We start from the raw sequence: 15,317 nt of genomic DNA, 5'->3' as shown, positions 1-15,317 counted from the left end.
CAACTATTTACAAGGTGCAAAGTTTTAATCAAGCACCTGGAACATGTTTTTTAATCATAGTATAACAAATTAGGTTATTATAAGTTTTAGGAGGTGAAAGTTCCCTCCCTTGCGAAGCGGCCATTTTTCTGCAGTCTCCAACCACTCCGCACTGGGAACAGACGTGTGTCCGTGGCATTCATTAAAGTTAGTTTCACTGAATATTTTTTATTCTGCATTGTACCGTCATAACTAAATCCTTTTATTAATTCACCTCTGCCCAAGTCGACTCGGCGCGTATTTTGCAGAACCGGGCCTATCCCGACCGTCTTCATTGTGATACCGCGCTGCGTATCGGATCACGAAACTTACGGTATTGGCCTACTCCAGCGAGAGCATTTCATTTAAGGACACCATGCATATGCCTGCCGGCTGTACTATCACGTAAGTGTTACTCCGAACTTAGGAGCCAGCTCATCGCGCCCCCCCTGCACCTGTTCACTTTCGGCGCTGGCCGTCTCCAGCGAGCATTGACCCACGTCCCGTGAGATTGCCGTGGTAATCATTTCAGTGACGCGTAGTGTTTTTTTTTTTTTATCATATTGTAAGTGTAACTGTGTAACCGCTAGAAGTTGCCAAGTGTCGGTGAGAGTTTTTGTAGCGGGACTGAACCGCAGAGGATCGTGTAGAGCGTCCCGTGTACCCACGCGGACCCCCGGTGAAACTCTTAAATTAAACGTAATTCTCACCAACTTGTGTTACAATCATTTCCGTAGTCTTCCGTCCTCCACACGGCCGAGCGGCCTTCACAGCCAAGGGAAAACCATTCAGGTTAGAGTTCAAGCCATGCACCTGGCGGGGCACACGGGGGCAGAGTACCCACGACCCGACATCAACGACCTAGCAGCCCGCTAGCCCGGCGCCCCTCTGCACAACAGCATCGCGAGCCCGTAGCGCCTGTCAGGTACCTCCCGGGCCTTTTACAGAGGTCGGGTGATGGCATATTATTATAGGCCTTCAATCAACTAATTCAGACAGATGTTATTAAGATACCAGTGTTCTATAAATAATAATGACTTTGACGTCCCTCGGCCTATGGTCCCTGATTTCCTGTTTGCGAAAATGTCCTGTTTTGCCAATGTAGCTCTCGTCGGTGAGGAAGTGAGTTCAGGCCAACGTGGCCGGGACCGGAAAGTAAGGGACCAGGAGGGAACTTGCGTATGTGGAAGGAATGGTAGATGGTAGTAAGGATAATGCGATGATATCCGTTTTCACGAGCTCCTTTTATTTCCGTACAGAGAGCCTGTCGCAGCCTGGCCGGCACGTCGCGAAACGAGCATCCTCCTCTGCCGCGACCCGGACTCCCGGAAACTAACACTTGGAGACAAAATGAGAACCGGCGTAAAAGCGAATGCGGTCCCGTAGCGAATCGTACCGGTTACAAAAAGTTCACTGGTGCTTCGTAGCACGTACGCGACTCATGACGTATGCGTAGGCGACTCTATGACGATATATACAGATTACGAGAGTAGAAAAGTCAGACGAGCACTGCTTGCGTCTCTAGCGGAATGAGTTGCGGAGTTACGAAGACGCGATCTTGTTAACGAGGCTTATCGCGAGGAATCCTGTTACAGCCTGGACGACCACGTCGGTAGACGAACGTTTCATCCACGCTGCGACCCGGACCCCGTACTACCTCTCGCGGAGCGGAGCGAAGGAGGTCCGCTCCGTGCGACTCCCAGTTGGCCACTGACTGACGCGCGGGCTGCGGAGGGGAGGAAGGGGAAACGGGCCGGCGGGGAAGGCGCGACTCGTGCGGCAGGCCAGGCTTGCCGATCTACATGATATGACACAGCACTTGGATGAGTTAAAGAATTAATACAAAAGAAGTATTTACACAACATTTACATACTCGTGGAGACTCGTGGTCACTTAAAGAAAAAACATAAAAACATAACTATTTATACACTGTGACGTCTGCTGACGTACCAGAGCGCACGCGGGTGCGTCCCTGCTCGTAGCACTGCACTTAGGTTGCACTGGTATAGCAAGAGAGGATGTTGACAAGGCATAACGGCCTGAAGGAGCCGAGGAGACACTTGGGTCGACGTCAACTTATTATGATTATAAGGTTGGAATAACGGCACATTAGAAAGTTTGGCACGTCATGACGCTTCCTCCCCTCTCAAGCCAGCACAAAGTGGCAGTAGAGTTTTACTCACGGGCTGGGGCGGACGTGTGATCCCGCGAAGAGACTTCAACATTTTGTGCTTCTGATTCATCATTCTGGTAGCTATTATAATTCGCTAAAACCTTTTCCCTCCTTTCTCTCCTCGCGTGCCCCCGTGCCCTTTTCCCGTGCAGGGATTATTCCGGCCGATTTAATTTTTGCTCGTCGCGGAACAAAGGTTCGCGATGCAATCATATCTTACGGTCCAGGCCGAGTCCCGGGAACAGAACTTCACGTAATTCGTCGAGTCTACGCCTGCCGAATGCAATTTTAAAGACTTTGCCATTTAATATTATCTTCGTGGTCCCGCGACTCGCACAGGTGAGCCTGCTGGGCACGAATCTATCTACAGCTTATCACGGGAGCGGCCGTTAATCCACCCAAACTCTTCGTCGACCCACAAATCAATGTAGGGACCTTGTTTGAAAGTGCCACAACGTAACATATAATTAGATATCAGTGTGAGTGTATGTAGTGCCAAAATGTGTTTTTTTTTTTGTCCTGTGTAATTGTGTAACTTGTACCTTCACCCACACTATGTGAGATGAGAGATTAAAAAACCAGCACCTAAATACAGTTTCTTTATTTCGCAAACACCTCCTGAACAATTAGGAAACAGTCCTCTATATTGTTTAGGGCCAGTGCTTATTAGAAGTAGAGACTCCCTCCCACCATCAACAGCCGTCGATCCTAGTGGAACACGCAGGGACAAAAACCCACGACCAGCGCGGTTAATCCTCAAATTAACCTGGCGCCCGCCGGAGATTCCTTTAGAGCCACTGAAAACCACTAGGACCGCCCCAGGTCTCGATCCCGAGACCACAGGTGACGGCAAACTGACGACCGGCAGAGGAGCCGATCGAGCAACCACTGGAACCATCATTCGGCAGTCAGTTACCAATCGCATATCCTCGTACTACGGGCTAGTAAAAAAAATAACAAGGCATGTGTACTTATGTACGTGTGTTAGAAATTATACTTTTTAATGTAAAAATGTAAGACACTGAACTTATTTGAAATTTACAGTACCTAAAATACTATATAAATCCTCTGTATTCAAAATCAATATAAACATGTGTAAAAACTTAATAATTCAATTTAGAAAAATAATTGAAATAAATAAGAATTAAAACGAATCTCAATGAATATGCTAAATGCTTACTCTAATATATTTAATGTAATTATTTAATAGTTAACAATAATTTATAGTTAATGATGTCACAAATGTACATAGGAATACAACCTCACTTATATAATCTTTAAAAAAAAAAAACATTAATAAAAGCAATTTCTTTATTTATATTCAAAACAATTTTTTTTATTATATGAACCAGCATCAAATATCAATCACAAAATTTCGAAAATTGAACGGCCTTTCCCTCCAATATTCTATTTTCAAATGTAATTTGACAGTGTGGCAGGCCCTTTAAGAATCATGGGAAGCACCAATCTCAGCTACATAATATATATTTAGGGAAAGCATTTTATGATAAAGTGCTGTGGTTATCTCACCTGCATCCATCAGTGTTGTGATGCTGCATTACGCTCACAGTGCCAATTATCGGATTACTGTGTGCTTAATACACGCGAGATATCAAGGTGTCTGTGACTGGGCATGTGAAAGGAGTCGGCGGATGCAATTTTCAACAAGGATCCCCCAAGGTGTTGGCCCCTCCGGATGCAATTCAGGAATTTCTGGACTTGCGTTTAATAACAGTCCTTTACACAGTGCTATCTCTGTGCCTAGCCCGTCTCGTTGGAGAGCCAGGGCTCATTTCTAAGCACCATCGTCGATTGTTCGGAAGACGATTCGAAACTGGCGGTTACACTGACGGCTGGACACAACTGCATGTAAGCACTGGTAAAGTTACACGGCCATTTGTGCAGTTGGCACAAATTACAACACGTACACACACTAACAGATTTACCCTAAAAGCCTATTCTCGGGCAATTCGGCACGCAGTTGCGCAGAATGGTATGTGATTGCCAGCGTGGAGCCTGGGCTCAGGGCACCGAGCAAAGTTTGGACGTACAAACACACTCAATAGATCACCATGTCCAGCGTGATCCCTGGGCAGAAGGCCCCTGTGGTTGGTCCGCCCCGTGGGCGCTACACAGCCACCGCAAAGTCCCAGGCAAGTCAAACTAGAAAGCCTGGTGACTTAAGCCTTTCAATTAGGTGAAGTGTGCCTCCTGGCCAGACGAACAAAACCAAAATTTACGAAGAATGTCGGAATTTCTCGAGGGAGTGGATTAGAGCAGTCGGGAAGGACCCGTCGTGGAGCTGATTGAACCAGATTAAGAATTAATACGCTACGGGAAAACTGCCTCGGTGCTGGCAAAGGCGGTGGTGGCTTCACGATGCTCGCACACATCCGGCCCGCCAGCCGAGCGAGGTCCTACTGCCGCGGTCCCAGGTGCCGCACCGCCCAGGGTTACGTTCCGCGTGGAAAAGTGCAGAGAGAGAGAGTTGGGAGACCTGTCAGGCTTGGTCTTAAAGACGCAATCACACTTTGAACAGAGGTCATTTTACTTAAATGCATTGAACGATGGTTCACAAGCCTTTTATAATTTCCTTGTTATTAAATGGCAAATTAGTAACTGGCGGAAGGACACACACGCTCTCTTGTCAACGGCCTCGCGGGCGGGCATCGATACACTTACGGCAGGGCCGACCACTTCGCTAAACTTTGACGAACTGCGCGAGTTCAGCCAGGTGGGTGGGGGGGGGGGGGGTTTAGGGGTTCACAAACACCCCCCCCCCCCCAGGACCAAATCTTTAATTAATTTCTTATTCATCACTCAAACAAATTTCATATTAAAATTAATAAAAAATTTTACCATTACAATATTTAAATTTAAGTACCAAAAACTGCTAAAATAGCACTAGTTTACCCCTTCAAATCCAAATTTTCCTAGGGAAGGACCCCCGGATCCCCCGCTTTAATACAGGGGGGGAGGCATGCTTCTTAACACCCCCCCCCCCCCCCATACACAAATTCTGGCTACGCCACTGGTATGAGCCAAGGGAGCACCAAATAATAATGTCAGTACGTAATTATCAGCATGTCAAGAAACAATAAAATAATTTTTAAAATTGCACATTTAAATAAAGCTCTGATTGTATTATTATTATTCTTTAAGATTTCAGAAATAGATTATTTTTTGTTGATTTCTGCGATCATACTAGTCTCTAAGATATTATTAATTATTTATGAATACATTTTTCATGTTCATCTTTACGGCCATTTTTTTTTGTGAATTGCTATAGATGATATTAACATTACACAAAATAGTATTTATTTATTAAATATTTGTAATTCTGATTTGTAAAGTAATTCTATGTTACGAGCGAAAATGTTGCAATATTATCAGGTTCAATCGTAGCCATGTGTCTTTAATTGCGAGTATGTAAGCTACATAAAAATTTCATCATGGACAAAAATTTTAACACTGAAATAAAATATCATTAGCAATGATTCCTCTAACCGTAATTTACAAAATACTACAGAAGATAACTACAAATACAAAAAAATTAAGTTCATACAACATGGCTACATTCTCACCCGTTGTCATTGGCTGAACATAACGATCACTTATAAAATCATAAACTAGATACTCACTGTACATTACAAGAATATGCCATGTAAGATATTTACAGATTGGTTATTCTTAAAACATTAGGTTGCAACAAGAAATAGAGCATCTTCCGTGCTCAACAAAATGAACACAGATTAATGCTCGAGAAATGGTTTTGTTTGGATTGAATGTGTTTAGGAACAAAATCAAAACCCTGCTTATTATCAATGCAGCCATTTCTATTCACCATCTTCAATACTGATACATAGTACAATTGTAATTTGCCCGCAACACAGAAGATTAAGAGTAAAAAAAAAAACTACGTATCCATACATATTTGTATGTATATATCCAAATTACCTTATGTTGCAGACAGAAATATGTTTTTACCTTCTAGAATACAAAAACAATTGATGCTGTTGATAGCTTGATTTTAAAGATACAATTTTTGTCTGTAGCTTTTGCTCCAAACCCAGCATCAAGTTTGCAACCATTAAATCAACCATGTTTATAAACAATTCTCTTCGTTCTAAAACAAGTTGAAAAAACACTGACAAATCGTATACAACAAATATTAATATACATATAGCTATACTTATTTGCATATATTGTTTAAAATTGGAAAATTGATATATACTTCATTTTCATTGTGTTTGCACACACTTAAACCAATAAACATAGCAGAAAAAAAGTAGGATATCTTTATATGCAAGTCAGAATCATACACAAACAAAAACTATTGAACGTTAAATAACATACCTGAATGCAATACGATTCTCAACTTCACTGTGGCCTTCTTCAGACTACTCGCAAAGTTCGTCAACTTCTACAGAAGGCAACCACGTGGTGGAAAATTTGGATTTTTTTTTTCTTCTCAATTTGCAGTCTTTTGGTCTTTTCAGTGTTCCCTATTTTTTTTTTTGTGTCAGTCAATCATAATCATACACAAACAATGAAATAACAACAGAGAAAGGAATATAAACTGTAGTTTCGTTGGAAGAAGACAGTGTTGCTAGTGTGAGGTGACCGTGTTCCGTGCTCACAAAACTCTACCGCGTCTTGAGACAGAACAAATTCTTGCTGCGGTCCCAGAAGGGACGCGAGAGATTCCAAGGACCTGATTGTAGCGGTGCAGAATTCCCCGTCCTCGTACTTTCTGTGCATCTCTGACTGTGGTTTTGCTAACTTTACTGGTACGGTGCATACGTGCCTTCTTTCCTCTTCGCACCAAGAAGAAACCTCTAAAAGGGGCAAGAGGAACAAAACCAAAAACAAGAGGCGAAGGGAACCAGGTTATCGAACAGCAAGGACGGCACGCACTGTGAACGACATGTTCCGAGGAAGATCACGGGTAAAAGGGGTCGAGAGTGCTCGTAGAGGTGTCCTAATCTGTAGGCCCCCGGGGGGATGTTTCGTGGACTGCCTTGCTCAGGGCCGTATCCAGGGAAGTGAATGATAGGTAGTATTAACCCTTCCCTCCATGAAATTTCTAAAAAAAAAATTCAATCATCCCCACCAATAAATTAAAGGTGGACAAAGTGGCTTCCATCACCCTTCGAAAATGAATTTCCGAGTATGCTCCTCTGGCCATGCTTTTATCGAAATTATTTTGGAACACGACTTTTATTTTCCCATTCCTACCAAGCTAAATCAAACACAATTTTTCAACGTACCGGAAAACACCCGAGCATGGTAACATTTACTATTCAGACTATAAAGAGGTAGAATACCATTTTTGTAATATCAGAAAATACCTCACGAAAATAATGTTAAATAGTTAATGTACAAAAAAAAATATTATTTCTGTTAGTTCAATTCTTACAGATAAGTATATATTGTCCAGTATTATCTCTGGAACACACATCTAACCCAAGCATAATGTCTTATCTGAAATTTATACCCTAACATTTAATTTGATCACATATTAAATATACCTTTTAAGTTCAAAGCAAGAACTTTTTAGCTTAAAGGAGAGATGCTAATTATATTACAAAAAAAATTCAAAACATGTTTTAGACATAAAATCTAATCACATGGCCCAGAATATCATTGAATTAGGTAGAATTTGACCAAAACTTAATTCAAATCATATAAAAAAAGTTATCTTGTAATGTTTGAAATTCAAGGAATGCCTTTTTTTTTCCCAGACAAAAAATGTACCAAAGTACATTGATGAGAAAATGTAATATCTTTTACTGTGCAGCTCTTATGGGATTACTTTTAAACCACAAACGCTCACTAATTAATTTTTATTGTTCTGAATGCATCTATTTTAGACCAATTTATTACAAATTATTTATCATAAAAATGCAGCATATAAAATTTATCACTATTTTGGAGGAATAAATAATGTTACAAAAGAGATTTTATAAAATTAAAAAAAATCATCACACCAAATTCTTCCGTTTTAAAAATGAAATTGGGAACAAAAAAAAAATGAAGTCACAAAAACTTCCCTCTAACTATAAATGTGCAGCACTTTCAATCCACCAGCCACCATTCACAATATGATCTCTGTGGTCCGGCACGTTCGGGACTACGATCCTGCCAGATCGGCGGGATTTTTTCCTGGATCGTTGAGCATCAACGTAGTTTTAACTGGAATATCAAGTAAAAAAATGAAAACAAAACATTACAAAAATATCTTAAAACAAGATGTGAGAAGTAGCTCTATACCAGGGTTCCGGCAGACGGCAGCTCATAAATTTGGTCATTTGGTCATTTGGTCGCAAGCTAGAATGCATGTCTCTATATTCTAGAACTGTGTTAATGATTGGACCGCTGTTATTTGGACACACCCCTCTGTGCCCGTGAGCCAATGATGCAAGGCTTGCAGGGAAGTAAGTGAATCAGAACGTGCTGATTATGAAAGAGCAAACATAATATTTAGAACTTTAGCCTGACGCCAAACGAATCCGCGAAAAGTCCGTACCCCTACTAATGACTACCGTATTTTTTTTTTACATTACGTGGTCTCCCCCCCCCCCCCCCAAGTGGTCTTTATTTTTAATACTTTATGTTGAATCAGTGAATAAAATATTTAGATTTAATCTCATTTTTCATAGTCTTGAAATTCAACGTAGGTACAAGAAAATACGTATTGCGGCTCTCTGAAGAAAAAAAAACTGGAGAACCTGTTTAGTCACCATCTGGCTCGTCTCACTCAAAAGTCTGCCAACCCCTGCTCTAGAAAAAGAAAGAAAAAAAAAAAACAGCGAGCAAACTAAAAAAAGTGAGCAGCGCAGTAGAGGTCATCAAACAGCCAAATCCTTCTGAAAATTCCCGAAAGCGACTAGAAAGATAACCCGACTAAAGAGCGCAGACTCTACTAATATCATGCTGGTTCGGCAAGTCTTTCACCGGTGCAGTTAAACTGCCTTCAAGATGACGAGGCTCCGTTGGAAAAAGAGGGTCGACTCCGATGCATTACATCCGGTCACACTCGTTACAAAACAGCCACAAAACACTACAAAACAGAAACAAGAATTTTTCAACAGCGGCTTTGTAACCAAAGAAGAAAAAACCCTGACAAAAAATCTAATTTTACACATTTACAGATGACAATGGGAGCATTCAGTTTTTTTTTTTACACAGAACACTGCAGAGCTATTTTTTTTTTGCTACACAAAAATTACAATAACCAAAATTGTACAGCTACACCAACACTCAAGGAGAAAAGCTAAAATTATAACAATCAACAGTATTTTCAATATTCAACTTTCACAACTTACGATCTCCAAATGTACTTCTACCTATCTACTTTCATTTGTCAACATTCTGATGGAAACTAGTGACCAGCCCGATACACACTTGGCTGTGAAAACATGACTTGAAATCACATTGCACCTAATTAAATAATTCAGCTCAATGTAGAACAGTTTACGTTTTATCTTTTTCTTAGTAGGTATTTGATAAAATATGTCGGATGTACGGTATGCGTGGGAAAAAAAAAAAAAAACTCACAGATGCACAAAACAGTATGAAAAAAATAGATTTTTTTTTAATGGTAGCTGAGGCATTTGATTTTTTGCTCGGGACAAGATTATATGCTGAATTGCGATAAAAACCAAATAACATTGCAAAGCATGTCAAATACATCAACAAAACACCCAAACACAAGTTGATACACCATCCAGCACTGAGAAGTAACTAAAAAAAACATTAAATCAATCTGCAATTTGACTAAACTTGACTAAAAAAAAAAAAAATGTTATCTTTTACTATGGTAACTTCATTGAATGTAATTTAAATTCCAAGAATTTTGTACCAAAATGTAAAAGCTAAATGGATTGTAAAAAAATTAATATTAAGTTGTTTTATCTTGCATCTCTAATTAGTAACACATTTCTACACCAATGATGATGTTGGCACATCTATAAAACACACAAAAATTTGCGTATTTATTTTCATTTCTTCAAGTTGTTCTGTTCTAGCATGCTTATTACTACGTTATTATTTTTTTGTATAAGTGCATCATGTGTCAGTCAAATGAAACTATTTTGGTGAAGTAAGTACTAATAAGATTTTAAATTCATATTTGTTGAATAATAAATTATTTAAATGAATTAAGGTTTACGTATAAAATTAAAAACCATAAAATCTTGTCCGTGTAGCAACATAATTTCAGGAGCATTATTGTGCTGTCATCTACTCTTCTCAGAGTATAATTCATACATAGACTAATGACGAACATAGACTTATTCATGTGTTCTGCGTACAGCTCTAAAATCGGCAAACAATTCACCAACAGAACTAACAAAACAAAATGGTACTCTGGCACGCAATTTCTTTTTAGAAATATAATTACTGAATGCAAAGATTATATCGACAAAGTACGTAGGTATATCAACGTACCAATCTCAAAATATATCCATCACTTACAGCATCAAAACTACAGACATAAAAAGTTATACAAGATTTTATATTTTTTATGTTTCATAACCTTCAAAATACACCAGATGCATCCACCATAACACGCCCTTTTGACAGTTACATTGCCAGTGAAAACCAAGTCGTTTGCTTTGGGGACCACAAATCTGTCAATGCATGGTTTGAAAAAAAAAAAGTACACTAGATGTGCGTGAGAAAAATTTTTTTTTTCTGTTACCAGCATAGATTTACATAATTTAAGATAGGTTGATATATTTTCCACAATTGGGTAGGTACTGTTTAAACGAGAAAAAAATTTTTTCCCAATTAGTTGGTGGTGGGAAACATAGGTCCTACACAACTCTCAAATGTAAATAAAAAATAAAATGTCTATTTTATTGGTTGCCCTTGTACGAAAAGAATGAAATTTATTTGCGTGTTTCTGTGAAAGTATAACTTGTTGGAAGAAAATTTCCGTCTTTGCAAACAAATTTCCAATAAATTTCCGGAAACATTTCCAAAAAAAATACTTTCCGGAATACTGAAATCACCAACATTTACACACCATAACAAACTGAAGACATTTGTCACGACGCTAATACACGGACGAAAGCTGTAAGTTCTACCAGTGGAAACCCAGTTAGATGACAGTCGATACTCATTCCCTGTATGACAAAATACCTTCTGACAATACCATTAATCGTTATGACAGCCTTGGTGATGTGTTATTTGGCCTGATAAGATTGCAGCACCTGCAGTAAAACCAGATTACATTTTATGAACCATGAAATACGAATAAATAGCTCCCTTGGAAGAGAAAAATTTCATGTATTATTTATCACCTGTACATGCAAGTAATTAAAATTTTCTTTCGGCAACATTAACCTTTCGGAAAACATTTTTTCAAATAGGTATGATGTATTATTGATGCATTACTAGAATAGTTAAATCAATTTACTGACAGATAGTTTTTTTTTTATACACTGGTTAGTGGTTAGTCTTCTTTACAAAAGGTGAAAGAAACTGGTTAAGACGTGTAAAATACTGCAAGCAAGTACAATAAAATAAATTAATACGTTAAGAGTTTTCTCTAATATAAAATGTATCATCAAGCTGATGAAGAAGAAACTTTCAACAGTTCAATGTCACTGATATTGTTGACTCTCAAACCAAATGAGGAAGGGGGAGCAGAGGGGAGGAAAAGGTAAAATAGCTGATTATGTTTCCTAACAAAGATTGAGTTATATTCAGCAAACCACTTATGTAATTGCAAAACACTATTCTATTGTCACTCACACACTGTCAGGAATATTACACAGAATTAATATCAACCAGATGATATGTCTCTCTTAATTACTACACATTACTTCACTGAAAATACATAGACATTCACACATTTTATAATGAACATATATTTGCGCTTGAAAATGAAAAAGAAAAAAAAAAGTGCCCATCGAAGAAAAATTTCAATTTTTGTCTTTCAAAATGTGTACAACCCTTGAAAATAGAGTACAGATCACCAAATAAAACTACATAAGAGCTTAAAAAAAAAAAAAATTTAGCTCCAGAAAACTTTACATGAAATAAATGTGCATGGGAGGTGGGGTTTGATCATACCTCCAAAATAATTGTAAACCTAGTTCATACACTTTTGCCTCGCAGTAATAGGTTACTTGTATTGATCACAAAATCTTTTTTTCCCCCCCTTCAAATTTTCTAAAATAAATACCCATGAGCCTTCATTTACAAACAATGCAACGAGCCATCAGAACCAAGCCCAGTTATTATCACAGAATGCTTTTAAAGGCAAATAACATGCATACAAACTATCACAGAGTATCTTTGAAAGGCATTTATAACATTCACTCAGAGGCCTTAAAAAGATTTGCAACACACTTCTGCAAAAGTACAGCATTTTCAAACTGGCAAAAGCCAACGTAAAAATTAATGCTAATCGTTTACTGAAATTTATTAACGAAATGTGATTATTGAATATAATTTCCCTGCTCTTTTGAGTTGGGATTATCTTCCCTCTTTCTTTGGACTGTAATGTTCAACGCAACGTAGCAACAAAAACAATTTATTCAAGTGTTATGTTCAATGATGGGTTGGATCGACTTTTACTCATATCCGAATTCAAATTAAAAGAATGCCTCAAATCCAAATACACATCTCAAGAGTCTGGAATAAAATAATAAATTGTATGAACAAAAAAGACAGAAAATTAAGTTCTGAAGAAACATTCAACCAGTTGAATTTTTATTTTTGAAAATAAGAAAAATTATGTTTACAATACAAATTTTTTTTTTGTGTCGCAGATGTTCCCTGAAGTGCTAAACAACCATTGTAGCTGGAAGCTGATATATTTATTTGCTTACGTTAGCATTACATACCGTGTTTTAGTGCATAATAGTAGCACTGTTATTTTGGGAAAAAAATCTCTCACATAAAAACCAGATGATTTTTTGGTCCTGCTGTTACTTTTTCCATGCCTGAAAACTTATTTTCCCGTAAAAAACTATTATTTTAAAGTTGAAATCCATTATTCATTTTGATGTTACTACTTACTTATTTAATCAACTGAAATACTTTGTTGTCCAATTTGCAAATTTTATTTGAAAGACGTTTTAAAATGTCTTATTTGTTCATCACCGCTGAGTGGCGCACATAAAAATGTAGCCAGCGCTAGTTGGCATCACTCAGTTATGGCTCACATTCAGGTCACGGTTTTAGTTTTTCTATTTCAAGTTAAACTAAATATGTTTTTATAGCATGACTAATTAATTTAAATTTGTTGGCGTCCTTGTATACTGTATTTAATCAAAACGTACTTTCCATGCAATATGTTTTATTTTTAAGAAAAATTTAACATCAGCAAAAATGATTTTCTCGCATAAAAAATGCACACCTACATTTCAAACCTGATTTTAGCATAAAATGTGAGGCAACCATGAGATAAAACATGATAATGTAGTCCTTGTCAACTACAATATTGTAAGTCTGAATTTATGAATCTTCCTTCCTCAAAAATTTTTCTTCTAATCTTTTTTCCACGAATATCAAATCTTTTGAATACTAAAGATTACTTCCGGTGCTTTGAGGATTTTATTGGCCTATCTTTCGTTATGTTTTTTTCATTCCAAAGGGTATAAACGTACACAGTTGTGATTGAAATATTTTCCTATGCTTACATATGAGTGAAACAACAATTCTTACCAAAAATGTTTTGATTATACATATTTAAACTTTAGAAGTGTGAGTCATTAATTTATTAAGAGAAAAAATTATAAAAAACAAATTGCAGATTTATTTTGACTTCCAAGTAATTTTTAATAATAGTAGGAAATAGAAGTTTATAAATTTTTTTATGATCTATTGTTTTTAATATTAATAATTAATATAACAATTAAGTAATAGCATGTGGGTAAGCTTACACATGGAAAAAAAAACTAAATAACACGTGTGTTCAGATTCGTCAAAAACTTTGTATAATGCAATAAATTTCAGCCTCTTCCATGACAAAGTTCCTCTCTATCAGAGAAAACTCAGCATTAAAAATGGGAGAAAATGTCCTTCCACGCTTGATTCTACTCAAATGTTTCTCTAGTTCAAACAGAATAATGTTCAAAATATTATACTTTTTTTTTAATTTCAGAAAACCATACAAACTATAGAAGTATTCATGGAGCATAATTATTTTTTTGTCTTTCTGTGCAAGTATATTATTTGTAAGAAATACCTGTACCACTCAAGGCATGCATTCCCTTGCCTACTTATATGCAGTTTTATTATTTACACGAGGCAACTGCGAAGTAATCTTAATCATCAAAATCTTTAAAGATAAATGAACAAAACCATAGTTGAAACTAAAGTTTCAAATTTGCTTTTGTAAAAACTTTACGTTTTTAAAAATTTTGTTTTTTAAAGAGTATATTTTTTCCCAATTTTCCAGGAAAATGTTTAGGGACTTTTCCATACTACCCCCGGCCCCATAAAAGTAAATGACCCAGGGCCAATCCTTCAGTTTCCTTACTTTTTCGCGACATGTAGACAACCATTAATATTACAATATCTGTTTTAAAAAAATTCAAGGAATGTCATTTTATGGACAAAAAATTGTACCAATGTGTTATGGATCAGAAAAAAATCAATATAATTTGATTTATTGTGCATCTCTTATTGAATTACTTTCAAACCACAAATGCTTGCTAATTTTTTTTTTTATTGTTCTGGATGTATCTATGTTAAACCAATTTATTACAATTTATTGTATCGTAAAAATTCAGCACAAACCTTTTAACCACTATTTTGGTGTAATATGTATTACAAAACAGCTTTTATAAAAATAAAAACAATAACACTGAAATCTTTATTTTTACAAATGAAATTTGACTAAAAATAAAAAACATCAAACCTTGTCTCTATCTATTTATCATTTAATAATAATAATAATAATAATAATAGTTTTCAAACCCACAATACATAAAAAACTACCTTCATTAAATAATCTTCTGCATGAAGACATCTTAAATGTAAATACTTCTCAATATGAAGACAATTTCTATACAAAGATATCTCAATCAATAAATATTAACTCAAATTTGAGAAAATATATTTTAGATTTCAGAGAATATATATATTAAGACTGTAGAAAAAAATA

Source organism: Bacillus rossius, chromosome 14 (assembly GCF_032445375.1).
Source record: "Bacillus rossius redtenbacheri isolate Brsri chromosome 14, Brsri_v3, whole genome shotgun sequence".
Lineage (NCBI taxonomy): Eukaryota > Metazoa > Arthropoda > Insecta > Phasmatodea > Bacillidae > Bacillus > Bacillus rossius.
This window is presented reverse-complemented; position numbering follows the sequence as displayed.